This window comes from Lissotriton vulgaris, chromosome 8 (genome assembly GCF_964263255.1).
Source record: "Lissotriton vulgaris chromosome 8, aLisVul1.2, whole genome shotgun sequence".
NCBI lineage: Eukaryota > Metazoa > Chordata > Amphibia > Caudata > Salamandridae > Lissotriton > Lissotriton vulgaris.
This window is the reverse complement of record NC_141696.1, coordinates 736,924,192-736,943,698: the sequence shown is the minus strand read 5'-3', so window position 1 is coordinate 736,943,698 and position 19,507 is coordinate 736,924,192.

Sequence of the window (19,507 nt, the reverse complement as noted above, 5' to 3'; positions counted from 1 at the left end):
TCACTTGGACACTGGATTCAAGATAGCCTGGCTGATGAGGATTATGAATCCGAAACCGGACCCAGGATGCTTGTTTCCGGTCCAGGGAAGACATGGCTTGGCAGTTCGGGTTGGACTGTTCCCATGAGGCACTGGGTCAGACTGATTTGCATATGGCCATGTCTGAACTGGGGTGGCTGAGTGAGCTAAAGAATGGTGATGGATTAAACCCAGATCAGTTGACTGGGGGTGAGTGTTTGATTTGCTCAAACGCTCCGTCCATCATCCCCTTTTGTATCACTTTGTTCACCCTAAGTTGGCAGGGTATGCTCAGACGTGAGTCCCTTGCTCACTAGGCCACTGGATTCAAGATAGCCTGGCTGATGAGGATTATGAATCTGAAACCGGTCCCAGGATGCTTGTTTCTGGTCCAGGGAAGACATGGCTTGGCAGTTCGGGCTGGACTGTTCCCATGAGGCAATGGGTCAGACTGATTTGCATATGGCCATGTCTGAACTGGGGTGGCGGAGTGAGCTAAAGAACGGTGATGGATTAAACCCACATTAGTTGACTAGGGGTGAGTGTTTGTATTGTCAACACTCCGTCCATCACCACCTTTGGTTTTTTCTTTGTTCTCCCTAAGTTGGAAGGGTATGCTCAGACGTGAGTCCCTACCTCACTTTGCCACTGGAGTCAAGCAAGCCTGGCTGAAGAAGGCTGTCATGCCAGAAACGGTCATGGGAAGCTTGATTCCGGTCCAGGGAAGATATGGCTTAGCAGTTCGGGCTGGACTGTACCCATGAGGCACTGGGTCAGACTGATTTGCATATGGCCATGTCTGAACTGGGGTGGCTGAGTGAGCTAAAGAATTGTGATGGATTAAACCCAGATCAGTTGACTGGGGGTGAGTGTTTGATTTGCTCAAACGCTCCGTCCATCATCCCCTTTTGTATCGCTTTGTTCGCCCTAAGTTGGCAGGGTATGCTCAGACGTGAGTCCCTTGCTCACTTGGCAACTGGATTCAAGATAGCCTGGCTGATGAGCATTATGAATCTGAAACCGGTCCCAGGATGCTTGTTTCCGGGTCCAGGGAAGACATGGCTTGGCAGTTCGGGCTGGACTATTCCCATAAGGCACTGGGTCAGACTGATTTGCATATGGCCATGTCTGAACTGGGGTGGCTGAGTGAGCTAAGGAATGGTGATGGATTAAACCCAGATCAGTTGACTGGGGGTGAGTGTTTGATTTGCTCAAACGCTCCGTCCATCATCCCCTTTTGTATCGCTTTGTTCGCCCTAAGTTGGCAGGGTATGCTCAGACGTGAGTCCCTTGCTCACTTGGACACTGGATTCAAGATAGCCTGGCTGATGAGGATTATGAATCCGAAACCGGACCCAGGATGCTTGTTTCCGGTCCAGGGAAGACATGGCTTGGCAGTTCGGGTTGGACTGTTCCCATGAGGCACTGGGTCAGACTGATTTGCATATGGCCATGTCTGAACTGGGGTGGCTGAGTGAGCTAAAGAATGGTGATGGATTAAACCCAGATCAGTTGACTGGGGGTGAGTGTTTGATTTGCTCAAACGCTCCGTCCATCATCCCCTTTTGTATCACTTTGTTCACCCTAAGTTGGCAGGGTATGCTCAGACGTGAGTCCCTTGCTCACTAGGCCACTGGATTCAAGATAGCCTGGCTGATGGGGATTATGAATCCGAAACCGGTCCCAGGATGCTTGTTTCCGGTTCAGGGAAGACATGGCTTGGCAGTTCGGGCTGGACTGTTCCCATGAGGCACTGGGTCAGACTGATTCAGACATGGCCATATGCAAATCAGTCTGACCCAGTGCCTCATGGGAACAGTCCAGCCTGAACTGCCAAGCCATGTCTTTCCTGGACCGGAAACAAGCATCCTGGGACCGGTTTCAGATTCATAATCCTCATCAGCCAGGCTATCTTGAATCCAGTGACCAAGTGAGCAAGGGACTCACGTCTGAACATACCCTGCCAACTTAGGGCGAACAAAGCGATACAAAAGGGGATGATGGACGGAGTGTTTGAGCAAATCAAACACTCACCCCCTTTCAACTGATCTGGGTTTAATCCATCACTCTTCTTTAGCTCACTCAGCCACCCCAGTTCAGACATGGCCATATGCAAATGAGTCTGACCCAGTGCCATATATAGTCATGCAGTTCAATATAAGCACTGGAGTGGATATGGAAGTACACCCCCAACCAGCTAGTATAATTAGTTGAGGAATGGATTATCCACTGGATTAGAGCCAAGACATGATTGACAGTCTCAAGCCTATGGCTGAAATATGCTGGTCCAAAAAAAGCCAATGGTTGAAAAAGGCAGACCTAATGGCCACTCTATGTATATAATCTGACACTTTTTTTCTTAATAAGTAACGGAACAAACATTCTGAGAGGAGGACATTTTATTTCTTACATTTCTTAATTTGCAAACACAGCAATTCTAGAGCAAATTCAGTTTACTCCATTTTTCCCTGGAAAACGTTTATTAAGTTATATTCATACCTTTAAAATAAATAAGCAGGAAACACGTAGGACATGAAAGGAGCATGTCTTTAAACTGAAATGTACTGGTTGCATGATGGAGCTACAATCACGTTTAAGCAAAATTAAGAACCCTAAATGTGTTCAGCATAGTTTTGGGTGGTGATGCACCAGTCCTATGGAAATTGTTTTGTGAAAGTGCTATCCTTCTGACTTATTTTGTCATAGTAGCCACAATAAGCAACCTAAAATAGTATGCCTAAAGCAAAATTTGCATGTTTTACAATCATCATCATCATATTTACTTTATTCGCATTTGATGGATGCATAAAAGTACAGAGACATTTCATAGAGCAAAATGTGCAAATAGGTATTAATAGCACACCGATTTCTTGTTAAAATGTATCGTATACTAACTGTACATTAAATGCCAAAAGCAAAGCATGAAATGATGTATTAAAATTATTGCAGCAATTCTTTAGCAATTGTAAAAATATAAAAGCAGTTTGTTGGGGCCAATTAATTGAAGTAACACCCCTTGTACACAAATTCTTACAGATCCCAATAACATGCATTAGATAAATAATAACATCCTTATAACAATTCAATAATAGCAATTCAGACGATAAGAGCAAATTACTGAGACAGGCCAAGTAAGACAACACCTTTCTCAGACAAGCTTTTCTTAGTCGTAAGACTGAATAGTTTGTAGTCATAAAACAAACAAAGGGGGTTTCCAGGGTAGTAATTCCTGCAAAGGCTGAGGAGTATGACATTAGACTCAGTTTTCTTAGCATTGGTATTATACATTTTTTCCTCTCCACTTTATATAGTGAACAGAAAAATAAAATGTGCAACGTTGTTACGATGATCGTTCATCACAGGGGCATAGAGACAAATGATTAATTGAATGTACTCGAGCTGGGTAACCTACCATTAAAGGAAAAAAAAATCTGTCCCATCCCAGTCAGTAAGTAGCGGTGTATATTGTTGGAGACAAAAAAGAGATAAGAAGCATGACCCCTGGCCACACTGGCAAAGGTCTGGTAGGTTAAAACCATAATTTTACATTAGTTGTTTTGCTATCTTTCAAGGTCACACTTAGTGAAAAAAGCTTCTCTTAGCTTGGATTTAGAGAAAGACCGGCAACTAGAGGGTAAATCATACACAAATGCTAGGCCCAAATCTGAAAAATTCTTCTTAACATAAGCTATCCGCGGAATACTGTTAGCTTGGTCAAGATTAATTATGTCTTTTATCACTTCTTGATTTACTATGACGGAATCCCTTTTCCAGATTCTGAGCCATAGAAGGAGCGGAGCCAGTTTAATAGGGTAGGTTAGAAAAGGAAGAGTGGGGGCATATTATCCAGAAACAGTGTTAATATTATTGGCGCTTTAGCGGCAGAAAACTGCAGCTAAAGTGGCGATAATGGGCTTGATAATACGCCCTTGAGAATTCCCATAGAAGCCCATGTACTGGTGTGAACATGGGCTTCTATGGGAATTCTCTACGGTGTATTATCTTTTTTTTTGGTCCTCATCTCTCCTATCAAGTCTCTGCGGGTCTTATGAAGCCGCTTTCATGATCTGTGGCCCCTACGGCTTACCGCACTCGCTTGGGTCATCCGACCGGTACCTTTTTGTGAGGGAGCCTGGTGTAATCATTAGACCAATTATATTAATCTTAAATTTTGGCCCCATCTCACAAAAGGATGCCAGATGTTTATTGGCTTATCTTCTGGGCCCTCATAGTCCAGCCGAGTCATGGAGAATGAGGCCTTAAGCCAATCTTCCCTTTGTGGGGGTAGAGGGTCTTTCCACCTCTTGCAAATTTCCCTTCTGGCTAACAATACCAGATAAATTAATAGGCCTCTGTTTTTCTGAGAGAGGGTCTGGCTAAGTCGGCCATCATTACCAAAAAACACTAAGGACATGTTAATATCTATAATGGTGTTGAAAATATCTTGAATATTGTCGGCCACCTCTGCCCAGAATTTTGCAAGTACTGGTCACTCTAGGAAGACATGTAGGTCATTAGCAAGAGGTAGTGAACATCTGGGACATTTAGGGGTTGGTTCTGGAGCAAACTTGGCAATCTTAGCGGGAGTATAATAGAGCCTGTTGATGACGAAAAAATGTTTTTTCTTTAAACAAGCAGGCTTGACATATTTATACAAAAAACCTTCAAAGAGGGCTCATATGAGGATTCTATGGATGGCCCAAGAGGGGTTTCGGTCCACACTGCGGCTAAAGGGGGTGCCTCATGATCCTCAGCTTCCAACAAGTTGTTATACCATACAGAGATATCCTTCTTAATTGGGAGGATAGATTGCCATATCCCTTCGATCTCTCCATTCCCGCTGACCTCCCCCTTCTCTGCATCGTACCATGACACCAACTGTAGATATTTAAATCTGGAGAACCCTGGCCCAATCTTTGCTCTCAAGTATTCCCATGGATGTATCCCCCCGGAGTCTACAAGCTCGGCCCAGGTGGTGATGCCTGCCCTTCTTATGGGCAACGCCAAACTGTCCCTGAGGCAACCCGGTGTTCCTGGTGTATCCCATACAGGGGCGCTGTCCGAGTGTATCCTATGCCCCAACTGCATCTGCGCCTATACCATAGCTCCAGGGCCGCCCTCAGAACCTTCATGCGCACCCGCTTAAAGAATTTTGGTGACCCAAACATATGTAAAAAAGCCTCGCCATCCCCTCCTCCCTCTGCTCTCGCCCTTTCTCCAAGCAGCCTGCCCCAAGCTGACTCCCCTGGTTTAACAAGTAGCATCCTTATGCCTCACATCAGGAAAAGCTAGCCCGCCTTTCTTTAGTCTGCGCCTATGTTTTTTCCACACCAGTCGGACCCCTTTATCTTCCCACACAAAGCTCCCTATCTTGCTCTGTACCTTACATGAGCTTTTTTTCATAAATGTTAATGGTAAGGTAGAGAATAGGTAAGACAGCTTGGGGAGAATGACCATCTTTACCAAGTTGGTTTTTCCATAAATGGTTATGGGAAGGTTCCTCCATCTACTGGAGGTCGTCTATTTCCTTGATGACCCTGTTAAGATTAAGCTCAGGTATCTTCTCCGTCCTTGACGATGTAGATCCCCAGATATCTCAGCTCTGCACTGACTCTCCCCGACCACTCCACATTCCAGCACATCACCTCAGTCTTATTTTTATTGACTAGATACCCGGATAGGGAACCAAATTCGCACATAAGCTCCTCAACCCTCGGGATCGCTGCCTCAGGGACGCTTGTATACAAAATTAGGTCATCAGCGAAGAGAGCTATTTTAGAACTGTATTGTTTGGATCTAAAGGGATAGATTAAATCATCCAGTCTCATCGGCTGTCTCAATGGTTCCATATATATAATAAATAAAAGGGGCGAGATCGGGCACTCCTGCCTGGTTCCTCTCTGGATGTTAAAGCTCAGCGTAAGTAGCCCATTTAGCAGGATTCGGGCGGAGGCACCCTGATAGCAGTTCTGCAAGGTTTGAATATAGATGGAGCCAAACCCCATTGACTTCATGACCTCCCAAAGATACACCCAGCAGACTCTGTCAAAAGCCTTGGCAACGTCTAAAGCGACAACGGCCAAGGGTTCAGTCCTCTGAATGGCCAGATCTATATTGCCTATTGAGAGCTGCGACTGCTCCTGGATGTGTCTCCCTGTGACGAACCCTTTCTGATCCGGATGTATTAACTTCGGGATCAGTTTTGCCAATCTCCCCGCCAATATGCCCATAAAGAGATCTTGTAATCGGCATTCAGCAGGGAGATTGGGCGATAGGAGTCCACCTTTTTCGTGTCCTTACCGGTTTTTAAAATCAGGACGATTGTTGCCTCCTTCCAGGTCTTGGGAACCTTACCAGTTAAGCTGTAAACTGAGTTAAAGGTGACCCCCAATGCATTTATCAACTCCTCTTCGAGGAGTTTATAAATTTCGCTTGGGAGTGAGTCCGAGCCTGCAGCTTTTTTGTTTTTAGATTTTTTGATCTGATCGGCTATCTCCTCTAAAGTAAAGGGAGCGTCTAATTTGTTCTTATTATCTTCTGACAGCTAGGGGAGATGTTTATTCCTCAGAAATTATTGAATAGCACTCAGTAGAGTTGCAAAGTCCTCTCTATACAGTTCCGAGAAAATGGAGAGGAGACAGGTCTGCATATCCTCAATCCTGCTTGAGGTTTCCCCACTAGCATTGATAGTTAGTTTTTTTATATCGTTTCTAGCGCGATGAGTTCTTGCTTTCCATGGCAAAAGGGTGCCTGCCTTCTCCCCATATTCAAAATTCTGCATCATGCTGAAGTTCCACTGCACTCTACACTTGGCTTCTAACTTCCCTCTATACTCTAATCTTGCCTCGTACAGATCCTTCAAGACTTGTATAAGTCGCTCCGAGTCCCTATTACTTAATCCATCTCTTTCTTTCTCCAGGTTGCTTATCTTCCCCTCGACACCCTTTAGTGCCTCCGCTTCGATCCTATTCTTAAAGCAGATTATTCCATGCAGTTTCCCCCTTAGCCTGGCCTTATATGTATCCCATACTATGTCTGGAGTTGTGGAGCCGGTATTCAAAGAAAAAAATTCCAGAGAGGGAGCCTGTACTGCTTCCACAACCTCAGGATCTAAAAGCTTCGCCCTATTGAGTGTCCACCTCAACGGCTGCCGCTGCACCTCTTTACTCTGATATATAAATTGCAGACGTGTGTGGTCGGAAAGATGACTCGGAGGAACTGATACCTCCCCTATGTTAGCCATTGACGCTCTATCCAAAAAGACATAATCTATCCTATACCACCTAGACCACATTCTATAGCAAGAAGCATGGTCACTCCTCAAGGATAAATTATGTCTTTTTGAATAGTGCCTCAACGGCTAACATAGGGGAGGTATCAGTTCTTCCGAGTCATCTTTCCGACCATGCACCTCTGCAATTTATATATCATTCACATTCTATAGCAAGAAGCATGGTCACTCCTCAAGGATAGATTACGGTGTATTATCAAGCCCATTATCACCGCTTTAGGGTAGTTTTCTGCCGCTAAAGCAGCGATAATGTTAACGCCGTGCTTGATAATATACCCCTGAGTTCTTTGTGGTTAACCAGATTTGAGCAAGCGGTTAGTATTGACAGAAGTGTTTTAACAAAATTGACAGTGTGCAAGGGGGCCACTTGGGCTGTGCCCCATATTTTCGGTGCCATAACCGGCTAGGGCTACAGATTTTGCCCGGTAGATTTCTACCATTTCCCTGCTTGGCCTCTTGCCCAAATTGGAGGCGAATTTCCACAGAGCCTCTTGGCTTCTTTTCAGCATGTTTGTTCTGTTTTCTACCATAACATTCCAATTTAATTTGGAGTCAAAAAGGATACCCAGATACAGAAAACTCTCTAACCACTCTTTTTTTTCTAACTGACCCTGGCAGGCGTAAATCACCTACAGATGGAACGTCCCCACATTCTGCAGTCAAGACTTCATTAAGGCTATTGGTGTACAATGAAAAAAGGAAGGGGGCTAAGACGCACCCCTGTCAGACCCCTTTTCAATACGAAATGATTTTGTGCATTCCCTCTGTTTACCAAACCTGACAACAGCCCCTGCTTCTTGATACAGTTCTCCGATAAAAAGAATTATGAGCTTGTCCACGTCTATAGACTCCATGAGGGCCCGCAATTTAGTGTGGCTCATGCAGTCGAAGGCCACGGACAAGTCCATAAAGGCCATATAGAGCTAAACCTTTTTAGCATGCACATATTTAGCCACAATCAAGGCTAAATTTAGACCTTGGTTAACTGTTCCCCTCCCCTTTCTGAAACCATATTGAATCTCAGCTAATGCATTATTTTCGTATTCCCAATCCTCTAATATATTTAGAAGCAATCTCCCCATTAACTTGGCAGCCCTATCCAATAGCGAGATTGCTGAGTCTCCCTTCTTATATATATATATATAGGATTAATCAATGATTGTTTCCAGTATGCTGGGGGACCCACTTTGACAACCACATTAAAAACTTGGTCAGGAGAGGGGCCCACAAGGTTTTTTGTGCAAGATAAATATCCAGTGGGACCCCATCAGGACCCGCTGCCTTTATGGCAGGCGAGTGGGACAGTGCAAGCTCAATTTCCTGTGAGGAGAATTTCAACCCTAGTTGGGCAAGGGGTGAATCCTCAGAGTAATTAGTATTCTTTTTCTTCTGTAATAAAATGTTCTGGAAGTGAATCAACCAAGTGGGTTCATCTATATGGAGATCTAAATAAGGGCCTCCCTTCTCCTGCAAAAACGGCGCATTCGCCACCTTCCAAAAGCCTGTGCTGTCCTTGCACCTAGAGGCCTCTGGTAAATTTTCCCAAGCTTCCTCTCGTAACTGTTTCTTTCTTAGCTCCCTTGTCAACTTATAATCAGCTCGTAACTTTCTTATCAGATCTTTATCTCTAGGATTGTTTTTTAGGGCAATTCAGAGTTGTTTAGACGCTTTTGAGCAATTTTTCCCAAACCATCTAAGCGGCAGAGAGATGTTAGGTGTTGCTGAGGGTGTGAGATTAGATCTAATAGACATTAGAATTTTACTGAACGCTGCTACGACGTAGGAGCTATTGGTTTGGATATCTAGACAGGAATGTATCTTGGGGAGCGTTTCCCTTACAACCTTTAGTAGGAAGCTTGTGGAATCTATTTTCTCCCACTTTAGTATAAAATCATTTTTTCTAGTGAGGATGGGTTTTGGAGCAAAAAGAAGGCGTGATTTTACAGAGAGAGGCCAAACAAAGGAGAAGAGAAGAAAAGCTTGATCACTAAATTCAGTCACCTGGGCCAATGGGGGCTTAATGCAACTCTTAAAATTTTTATGAAGAATGATGAAATCAATCAACGCGGTAACTTCATTCCGTTGTAAAGTAGGGAGAGGTTGACCAGTAGAAGATGAAGACTGGTTTATTATAGTTACACCTCAGGTTAATAAAAAACTGTTTACAACATTTCCATAATTGTGGTGATTAAAATGGACTAATGGCGATTTGTTAACATTCGTTACTCCGCAGATGCGTGGGTCAGATTTGGTACAACAATGCACATTAAAATCACCAGCCCAAATAATGAATATTGAACGGGGGTGATGAGGCAGCAGGGCTTCCAATATTCCCCCCAGCTCGTCTGTCACTTGTGTAGGTTTTTTAAAGTTATTATTATACAAGTTAATCACTAAAAGATCCATTTTCCCCATACCTTCTGCTAGGATAATATGAAAATAGGGTAAGCTATTTGTGAAAGTCACCTTACCTAAAGGGATCGTGTTTGCTATAAGGGTCAGTAAACCCCATTGCCTGGGGGTGAAGGGAGAGCTGCAGTAACAAAATACCTGTGACCGCTAACATAGATAGACTGCCCTGCCTAGGTTTCCTTAAAACAGATGATATCTGCGATCAGAAACTCATTACAACAGTATTGGTTGTCTTTTTTATTTTCAAAATCAGCTATGTTACATGAAAGGAACGTTGTGTCCCTTAAGTACTCGTGTGGTGGAGCCAGCACCACCTCAGACAAAGGAGTTATGATTGGGAGTAGTAAAAATGCATCAGTACCTTGTGAATCTAAACCAGGGATCTGAACCCTCACAGGGGTCACCAGAGGAAGGTTAGTTTGATTTTGTTGCTCCAAATCAAACCGAAGAAACGGCCGGTTCACAGGGCTAATTATTTAATCGCAAGCCTAAATATCTTCCAGAGAAGAATACCGATTTGATAGAAAGAGGGTATGAATGGCCAACTGAGCTGTCTTGTGACCGTATTTCATTGAGGGGTGACCCTGGTCATATGTGGTGGTAATACAGGCTAGGGGAGGCCTAAACAAAAGCCCAGAGGAACTGTGTAAATCTTGATTTGAAGTGAGGGGGCAGCCGGTATGCTCTCCAATAAGTCTCTCACTAGCCATTGATTGTCAAAGCTCAAGATGACGTAGTCATTTGGAAATGTTTTTACTTTTGGCCTAATCCAAGGAATTCTTCTGACCATAATCAGGTGATTTTAAATAAGATTGCCACTATTAGAATTTTGAGACACCCAGTGTCGAGCTTTGGCCAGGAGCTGGAATGTGGACTAATTTTGGTGGGCCGGAGTAAAGAAGTATTGACTAAAATTAAGACATAAGGGTATGCTGCCGGGGGTAGATTCATGAACTGCTGTTTTGGTCTGTCGGTGGAAGGAGAAATGGAGGGTTTTGATTAGCCTTTGCCCTAGAAAAATGTAAGGTGTATCCCTTTCCAGTAAGATCTTGAGTAGTCAGTCACTTGTGGTGGGGAGCGTCTAAATGCTATATCTGAAGCCTCTAATCTAGGGGGCGTCTGATTGGCAATACAGTGGAGCCCGATAATTGTACGGACCAGTAGATCTAACACAAGGCCGGGTAGCATGCTTTTTTTACAGTTGAAGCATAAAGTTTGAGGATCAGAATTACAGGTTTTACAAGTAGCAGGGGGAATAGCCACATTCTGTGAGGAAGGATTAGGAAAAGGAATAAAAGTAGCAGGTAGTAGTTGATCAGCCAAATATAAGGGAGCTAAAGATGCCGGACTCTGTGAACCACTATTGCATGTGGGTGTCATAGCTGGAGTGGCCTTTTTAGTTTTCATAGTGGGACAATTGGAGGGAGGTTTCATGGAGCTTCTTTTCCTTTTACCATTAGTTGTACATAGACTAGGTAATACCAGAATCCCATTAGATGTAGAGATGTCTTTTAAAGTTTTGGGAAGCAATGGTGTGGCTTCTGAGGGATCTTGTAGTACATCCCTGTGTTGCTCCCTTACCCCCCTCATTTTGTAAATTATCTGTAATGGTACCCCAACCTGCCCCCCCCTCCCACAGTGATAATCTCTTTTCAGTGACAGCACTCTACTTTTCTAAAGCAGTTGTTGCCTTGGCCAAAAAAGTATCTAACACAGTCACAGTTACCTCCTCCGCAGGATGTGTCTTTTTTTCCCCATGTTTAATTCAGATATTTGAGTTGATGAAGTTGGGCGAGACCAGCGCAGCCTCCACCGGGGCTCCGAAGGGCACCGCAGGACTGCTGTGGTCCTTATGTGTGCCTCCAGGTTCGCAGGAATGACGAATGGAGACCAAGGAAGACTGGGAGATTGAGTTACTCCCCTTACACGATCTCCACTATGTAGGCAAAAGGCTGTAGTCAGTGTTTGTCTCTTCTCATCTCCGCGGGACCGCTGTGGTGCTTATGTGTGTGCCTCCGGTGTGCAGGAATCATGAAGGGAGACCGGGGAGTCTGGGAGATTGAGCTTCCTCACCTTTCCCGGTCTCCTCTATGTGGGCAAAAAGCTGAAGTCAGCGTTTTGTCCCCCTCCAAGGGACAGAGGACAAACTATTCCTCCTTGACCCCAGGGCTATGACTACAAGCAGGACAGGGCAAGAGCAAGAGCCAACAAGGAGGGGAAAAAACGGATCTAGAGCAAAGGTAACCCTTACCGGTGTGCAAGCCAAACTGACCAAATGTCAGCCGCTTCCGCACTCCCGGAGGACCATTTTGCCGCACTCTTGCTCTTGACAGCCGCTCTCGCTGAGATATGCCTATCCTAAGGAGAGCAAGGAGAACCGCATTCAAGGCTTCGGCTCTTGGCTCTCACTTCACTTTTGCAAGAACAGGGATCAGGGATCCGCGATCAGCAGCTGAAGCCACCACACAACGGTGCAGCTGCTCGCTCACTCCCCTCCACTCTGCTCAGGGGCGGCCTTAGGCATGTGCAAGCTGTGCACCTGCACAGGGCCACCAAACCCCAGGGGCTACCACGCCAATATATATCCTTAATATAATAATCCTCTGAGGATGGATACATATTTGTGTGGCGGCCCCTGGTAGGGATTTGGCTTCCACTTCCAAACACCCTGACCCTCCCCCTGGTAGGGATTTGATTTCCACTTCCAAACACCCTGACACTTCCTCTTCACTGGCCTCCGCTCTCCGCCCCGCCCAGACCCCCTCTTACGGGGCCCCCTAACTATGCTCCCTGCTGAGGGCCGCCATGAGCCTAGAGCCACCCCTGCTCTGCTCCTCGCTTTCGTGTCACTTCAAAAGACTTGACATTTTCAGGGCAGGTGTATGAGCATGTTCTTCGCAAAATTCAATGCAAAACTGTACATTTTTGACTGAATTGTGGCTCATGCTGAGACCAATAAAATGCTTGATGAGAATAATTTCTGGGTAGACATTTCATAGCTTTTAAATGTACAGGATAAAATTCGAGACTGACGTGCACGCCCCGTGCAAGTTGTTCAGGAAATGGTCATTATTAGGGTCGTTTGCACCCCATTAATCAATGTAAAACACCATAAACGATTGTTTCGTGTGAATTAACTGCATAATGAGCAATCCCATCTGGATATTAAGGAAATATGTGGCCAGGATGGACCTGTTGTATACTGAGCTCAGAAACTCTTGACTGACGGTTTTGCACACTTAGAGTTATTAAGTAACGTTAATGAGAATAATTTGAACGTGGAGTTGCCAAAGGCACAGAAATGAGTGAGAATTATGACAACGTTTTTTGGCAAATAAGTAAAATTCTTGTATTACTTTGGCATATTGAATAACATTAAGCCCAACTAAAAAACACAATTAGGCCAACATTTTCTATTGTTTGATCCAAGACAATGCTGCACCAAAGTTGTGAGCTGCCTTGATTCAAAGGGAGAAAAAAATGTGTCATTTTTGGCAGCCATGCGCCAACAACCATATATTTACGTGTTTTCTGAACCATAGGCTTTGTAAAGGAAGGAGTCCCTTCCAGTAAAAAAAACTATACTTTTGGGGGCACATGCATCAAGCATTTTTGGAGTCGCAAACGGTGCGATTCCTTAAAATCGGCCGTTTGCGATTCCAAAAATGCTTTTTGGAATGCATCAAGCATTTTTAGAAATCGCACATTTTTGCGATTTCTAAAAATGCGATTGCTTTTAAGAAATCGCAAATTTGCGATTTCTTAAAAGCAATGCATGATTACTTTTATAATTGCGAATTCGCAATTAGGGTGTCAAATTTACCGAGTGGTTGAACCACTCGGTAAATTTGCAAAAAGTGTTAAAAACGCTGCAAAAGCATTTTTTACACATTCATGTTACGGACACACATGTCCTTAGGACATGTGTGTGTGCAACATGATGGGAAAACAACATTTCATGGGTGCAGGGGGGGGTCATTTGAACCCCCCTCTCCACCCTTGAAATGCAATCAGGATTTGCGATTAGCAAAGTGCGAATTCGCAATTCCCATTCATTCCTATGGGCATTTTAGCCCATAGGAATGAATGGGAATCGCGAATTCGCACTTTGCTAATCGCATAATATTTGAGAATCGGTAAAAATTGCGATTTTTACCGATTCTCAAATATTTTGAGAAAATGTACATGCATCCCATTTTGTATTTCCTAATTTGCGATTCCCTAAAAATCGCAAATTAGGAAGTGCAAAATGAAACAATGATGCATGTGCCCCTAAGGCTTTTCCCACTCTGTATGTGTACTGTACAGTACAGCAGACATACACATTTAGAAAAACGAGGAGAGATGAAAACATTTTTCCTCGTTACACTTGCCTCAAGGAGGTGTAAAAGTTTGGAGCAAATCCCTGTCTACCAGTGTTTGTAGACAGGAAATTGTGTCAAAACCCATTGGTGGTTGCTTGGGAATGCCCATGCACTACCCATGGAATTCCATCTTGATGCAAAGCAATGCAAAGCAGCCCATAAACTAGCTTTGTGTTTCTTTGGGATACAATCTAATGCAAAACCTGATTTGCCATTAATAGGAAATACAACCCTAACACTTTGCACCGGATGTGCGTCACAAAGTGATGCAAATCTGGTCAAAATTGTTTGCAAATCTATGCCACAATTTGAACAATTTTCAGAGTGTATTGTCAAGTGGCAGTGCTTTCCTGTTAATACATAAATGTTACATGCAAAGTAAGCCGAATTGTGTGCCAACATATAGGGCACTAAATCTTTAGAGTGTTTAAGTATGAGGCTTAGGGCCAGATGTAGGTAAATTTTATTTTCCGACCACTTAAATACCGAGTCATACCGACTCGGTATTTCAGAGGTCGGAAAATAAAAGTACAGAGATGTAGGTAAATGCAGATGTGCAATTACCGAATCGGAAACAGTCGGTATTTACCGATGCGGTAAATACCGACCAGTTAATGCCCATGCATTCCTATGGGCTTTGAAGCCCATAGGAATGAACGGGCATTTACCGGTCGGTATTTACCACATCGGTAAATACCGATAGCCACAAGGGTGCAGGGGGTGTCACTTTGACACCCTCTGGCACCCCCAAAAGAGGCTCGGGTGCCATTTGGCAGGCATACCTGCCCTAAGGGCAGGTCTGCCTGTCATATGGCATAGGTGTGCATGCACACATGTGCATGCACACCTGAAACGGTATTTTACCATCAAGTAGTATTTGATGGTAAAATACCGATTTGTTAATGCTTGTGGGACTCAGAAGAGTCCCACCTACATGTCAATTTTCCCTATTCCGTTAAAATACCGACTCGGTATTTTACAGACTCGGTAAATATACCTATCGGTAAATTTACCGAGTCTGTAAAATACAGGGACCTACATGTCAAATTGCTTTTACCGGTCGGTAACGGCCGAATTCGGCCGTTACCACCCGGTAAACGCCTACCTACATCTGGCCCTTAGTGCCTAGAGGACGTGTATTTTGAACAATCAAGTGTGTGCCAGATTGCCAAAATATTTAAGCAGCAGGTTGACATTAATCGCACTATCAAAAATAATAGAAACACTGCAAATAGAGACCTTCTAATCTCCAGTCCACGAACTACGTGCAATGATTAGGACTGCAAGGCCATGTGACCTAGCACTGAACAAGTTTGGAAGTGGTGAAGTAGCAGAACTAGTTACAGTTGCTTGTCTTTTAGATGCATCTCTGACAAAGGCATTGTTTGTGGTTAGAGTAAACATACGGGATGCTGCAGAGCAGCACCCCATTCCCTCTCCAATTACATACACTGGGGAGGAAAAGTACCAGAAACTATGGAGGAGTGGACATGAAGACACATATCCCAAAGTACCATTATCCTACTACAGGTCAGACAACTTCTTGAGGAATGCAGGGATAGTTACATGGCTAGGCATGAAATAGGTAAATTACTAATAGCTCAGCCAGTCCAATAACCATAATGCTGACACCATACCTATCTAACAACAACATCCTCGAGCGCCAAAAATGAGCCGATTTCGCTGAAGTTAAAACTCGTTTATTTTATAGTGCTTCACTGTAGCCAACACGTGTTTCCTCCTGTTGAAGACTTCCTCAGGGCAAAGTACTAAAATCAGTGTTCCTCTTCCCAGTAAACCAAGTTCCACTGTAGGATCCACACTGCATATGAACTCATAAGTGATTGAAAAATGAAGTAGTCAATGCAGTAAGGTTTCTTTGCAGTACTGTCCAACTTTACAGAAAACGTTCTTGTGGCACTTCTACCATTACAAGCAGCCTTCCGAGGTGTACTTGTTTCTACCTATTGGGGGACAGGGATTATCGTGTTAGAAGCCAGGACTGCTAATATGTTTTGGGGCCTTCAATAGGCCTGTGGATTTGGTGTCAATATTCAGCATATTCAAATGAGATCTGCTCTTTGGTGGGAGATCTGGACAGGAATGGGAGAGGTGGGGGAGGGCTGGGGTTAACGTGGTCGCCTGCGGTGGGAGGAGGAATAGGGTGGGGTTGGGGCTGAGCTGAAGGTTGGGGTTTGCTATGGTTTTGGCAAGATGAGTTTTACTCAGTCTCTTGTTCTCAAAAAAGGATTTCAGGGAAATAAAGGGAGAAAGAGGAAGCAGATAGCACTGATTATTGCGAATTTGGATGTCATGCATGGCTTGACTTTGTCCATTGATGGGTAGCATTTGTGTTGCACATGATCAGGGGGCTCTTATCCTTAGCTGGAATATCAGTGGAATGTGATCAGCCACAAAGGCTAAATACATTCAGGAAGAACGTTCTATTTTAAACCCACATATTCTTTGTGTTCAAGGGAGCCATCTTACTACTAGCAAGTGCCACAAACTTCACGATTTGGGCTTTTATATTCTTGCCGCAGCCAGGATTGATGCTCCTAAACGTGGGGTAAATTTATTGGCTTAGAGTAAGGAGTGGGTTACACATCAGGTAAAACTGGACCAGTATGGGCATGAGCTGATTGCAGATATTGCTAATGGTACTTTATACATTACAGTTTGTACATTATATGTCCAGAATACCAACGACCCAACCGTATTCTACTTTTCTATTTACGGAGCTTAATCTGGGGTAGGACCCAATTATTGTGAGTGGGAATTTTAACTTGACCATCCATCCATGGGTAGACTCAACAGCTATGCCCCCTCAAAAAATCCTTGAGACTCATGCACTGAGTGATGTCTGGCGTGTTTTTCGGGAGGGCGAATGTGGTTTTGCTCACTATTCAATTCCACATGGCACATCGCCACGTATTGACATGTTTTGTCTAGCATTCTCCCTGCTTTAGGATAGTGTCAGACCATAACTACATGTCTTTGTATGTAGGCATGAGCGGATTTTGCGGATTGGCAATCCGCGAATTTGCGGATTTGCGAACTCGCAATCCGCAAAATCCGCGAATTCCCGCGAATTTGCGGATTTTTTTTTTTTGTGTTCGCCCGTGTTTCTGCCAGTTCGCGAGGGTTTTTACAATTTCGCAATTTGCGAACTTACCTGTCGGGTCGCAAGTTTTGCGAACTTGTTGTTTCTACGTGTCCAACCTGTTTGGGACACTCTTCTTCATCACTGCCACTCTCTGTCACCACTGCCACTCTCTGACTACTCATGCCACCCTCTGGCCCACCCATGCCACCCTCTGTTTCATCACCACACCCTCTGGTTGTCCAGTGTACATTATTTTCGGCAAAGCAAAGCACACCTTCCCTGCCTCAAGTGACCTGAATTAATTTGGGGCTGATTAATGTGTCACAGAATATTTTTTTAGCTGGCACCTGGTTCCTTAGTGCGCCCTGATTAGTGATCTTTTGCACTTGCTAAGTGCTTTCATTGTTGCAAAATTAGTTACAACACCTGCCCTGCCCCAACTGACAATAATGAATTAGGGGCTGATTAATGGATTTTAACTTCCAGCCTGGCTCCTGCTTGTCTCCCTTAGCTGTAATTCATGACCTTTGTGGCATATGTGTAACTATTCTGAGGTTCAGAGCAGGGTCACATAATAGTTTCAACTGGCAACTGAACTCTGGAGGGGCCCCTCAGGAAGCACTACAGGAAATGGCTAATAATGATGTGCCTGAACTTTTGAACCTGGTAAGTAGTTACTTTCAGTTTTGCTTAGATCGTATTTCTGCAATTTCGCACTTATTCGCGGGGCGCGAACTCACGCGAACAGTGCGAGCAGTGCGAGCAAAATCCGCTGCTCGCGGATTTGCGGATTTTGCAGGAAATTCGCAAATCTCGCGGATTGCGGATTACCCGAAAATCCGCAAAATCCGCGAGCGGAACGGATTTTCCGCCCACCCCTATATGTTATGTCAAATAAGCTGATTGATGAAGTACTGCCTCTACAATGTACTTTTGATAGCAAGTTTTTAATGGATATTAGTTTTATGTACATGTGTCTGTTGGAGTTCAGTATTGTTAACAGTGGCACGGACAGCCCTATAATTGTATGGGACAAAGCCTGGGTTTCACTAAGGATAGAGCAGATGGCTCTATTGAGATGCTTCTGTGGGATACATTTCTTCAGCTATAACTGGAATATCACTCAAAGGTCCCTCATGTCCCCACTGGCGCCGCCAGAGTTGGCGATCAGTTGGCCGTGTTGTGCATGCAACTGAAGAAAAGGATTTGGGACTGTGTGAGGTTGAAATATCAGTCACAATGCCTGGCATGTTTCGAAAATAGTGAGGAGAAGGGTCATTCATTTGGCATTTCAAATTAAGGACAAGTGTAGTAAGAATGTCATATGAGGCATTAGGGATGCAACAGGGCAGATAGTTTTTGACCACTAGAAATTCTGGCCACAATTAACCATTTTTATGAGGCCTTATACTAATGATGATTGCATGGCCTCTCAAGGCATAGTTGACAACTACCTGCAGACTGGCTCCCTTAATAAATTCACAGTTCAACAGAAAATTGATCTGGATGCCATGTCCCATATTAATCTGGCAATTTTCACTCTTGAAGTGGCATCCACGCAGTAGTGGCCTGCCGGGATGATCCTCCTGGATGCCAAAAAGTCCTTTGAAAGGGTCTCCAGGTACAATCTGAGAACACTTATGACATGGCTGTGTAGTGGGCCTGGTTTACTGCAAATTGTAGGGCACTCTATTCCTCTTCAACTGCCAGGATAGTATGTATGGGGGGTATCTCAGATATTATATTAATCGGGGAACAAGACAAGGCTATCCCATTTCACCACTTCTATCTACTCTTTATTTGAACCTATTAATACAAACCCTCCAGTCGTCTCTCTTTATCTCTCCTCTACAATTGAATCATTGGGAAGCTATATTTTTAGCATAAACTGATGAAACAGCTATATCAACATTAACTCCTACAAAGGCTCTCCTGGATATTAAAAATGTATCACTCACTTTTGGGCTTGTATCTGGGTTCAAATTAACCATAGGCAAGTCGGAAATGTTAACTAATGTGGTGAGCTTGAAAAATTTTGATCCCCGTTTTGTTTCATTTGTCAAATATCTTGGTGTTCATATTTCTATAAACATGGACATTTTTGTCTCTCAGAGTTATGATGGCTTATATAACAAGACTCTTTGCATTTAAAAAAAAATAGGATTGGCTTCATTTGAACTTAGTAGACAGATGCAATGTCATCAAAATGGTCATATTACCTCGCTACCTTTATGTATTCAGGCCTATCCCAATATACTTGAGTAAGGTTTTTATAAAAAAAAGGTTGTAAATAGCTGGCAGAAATATATCTGGGAA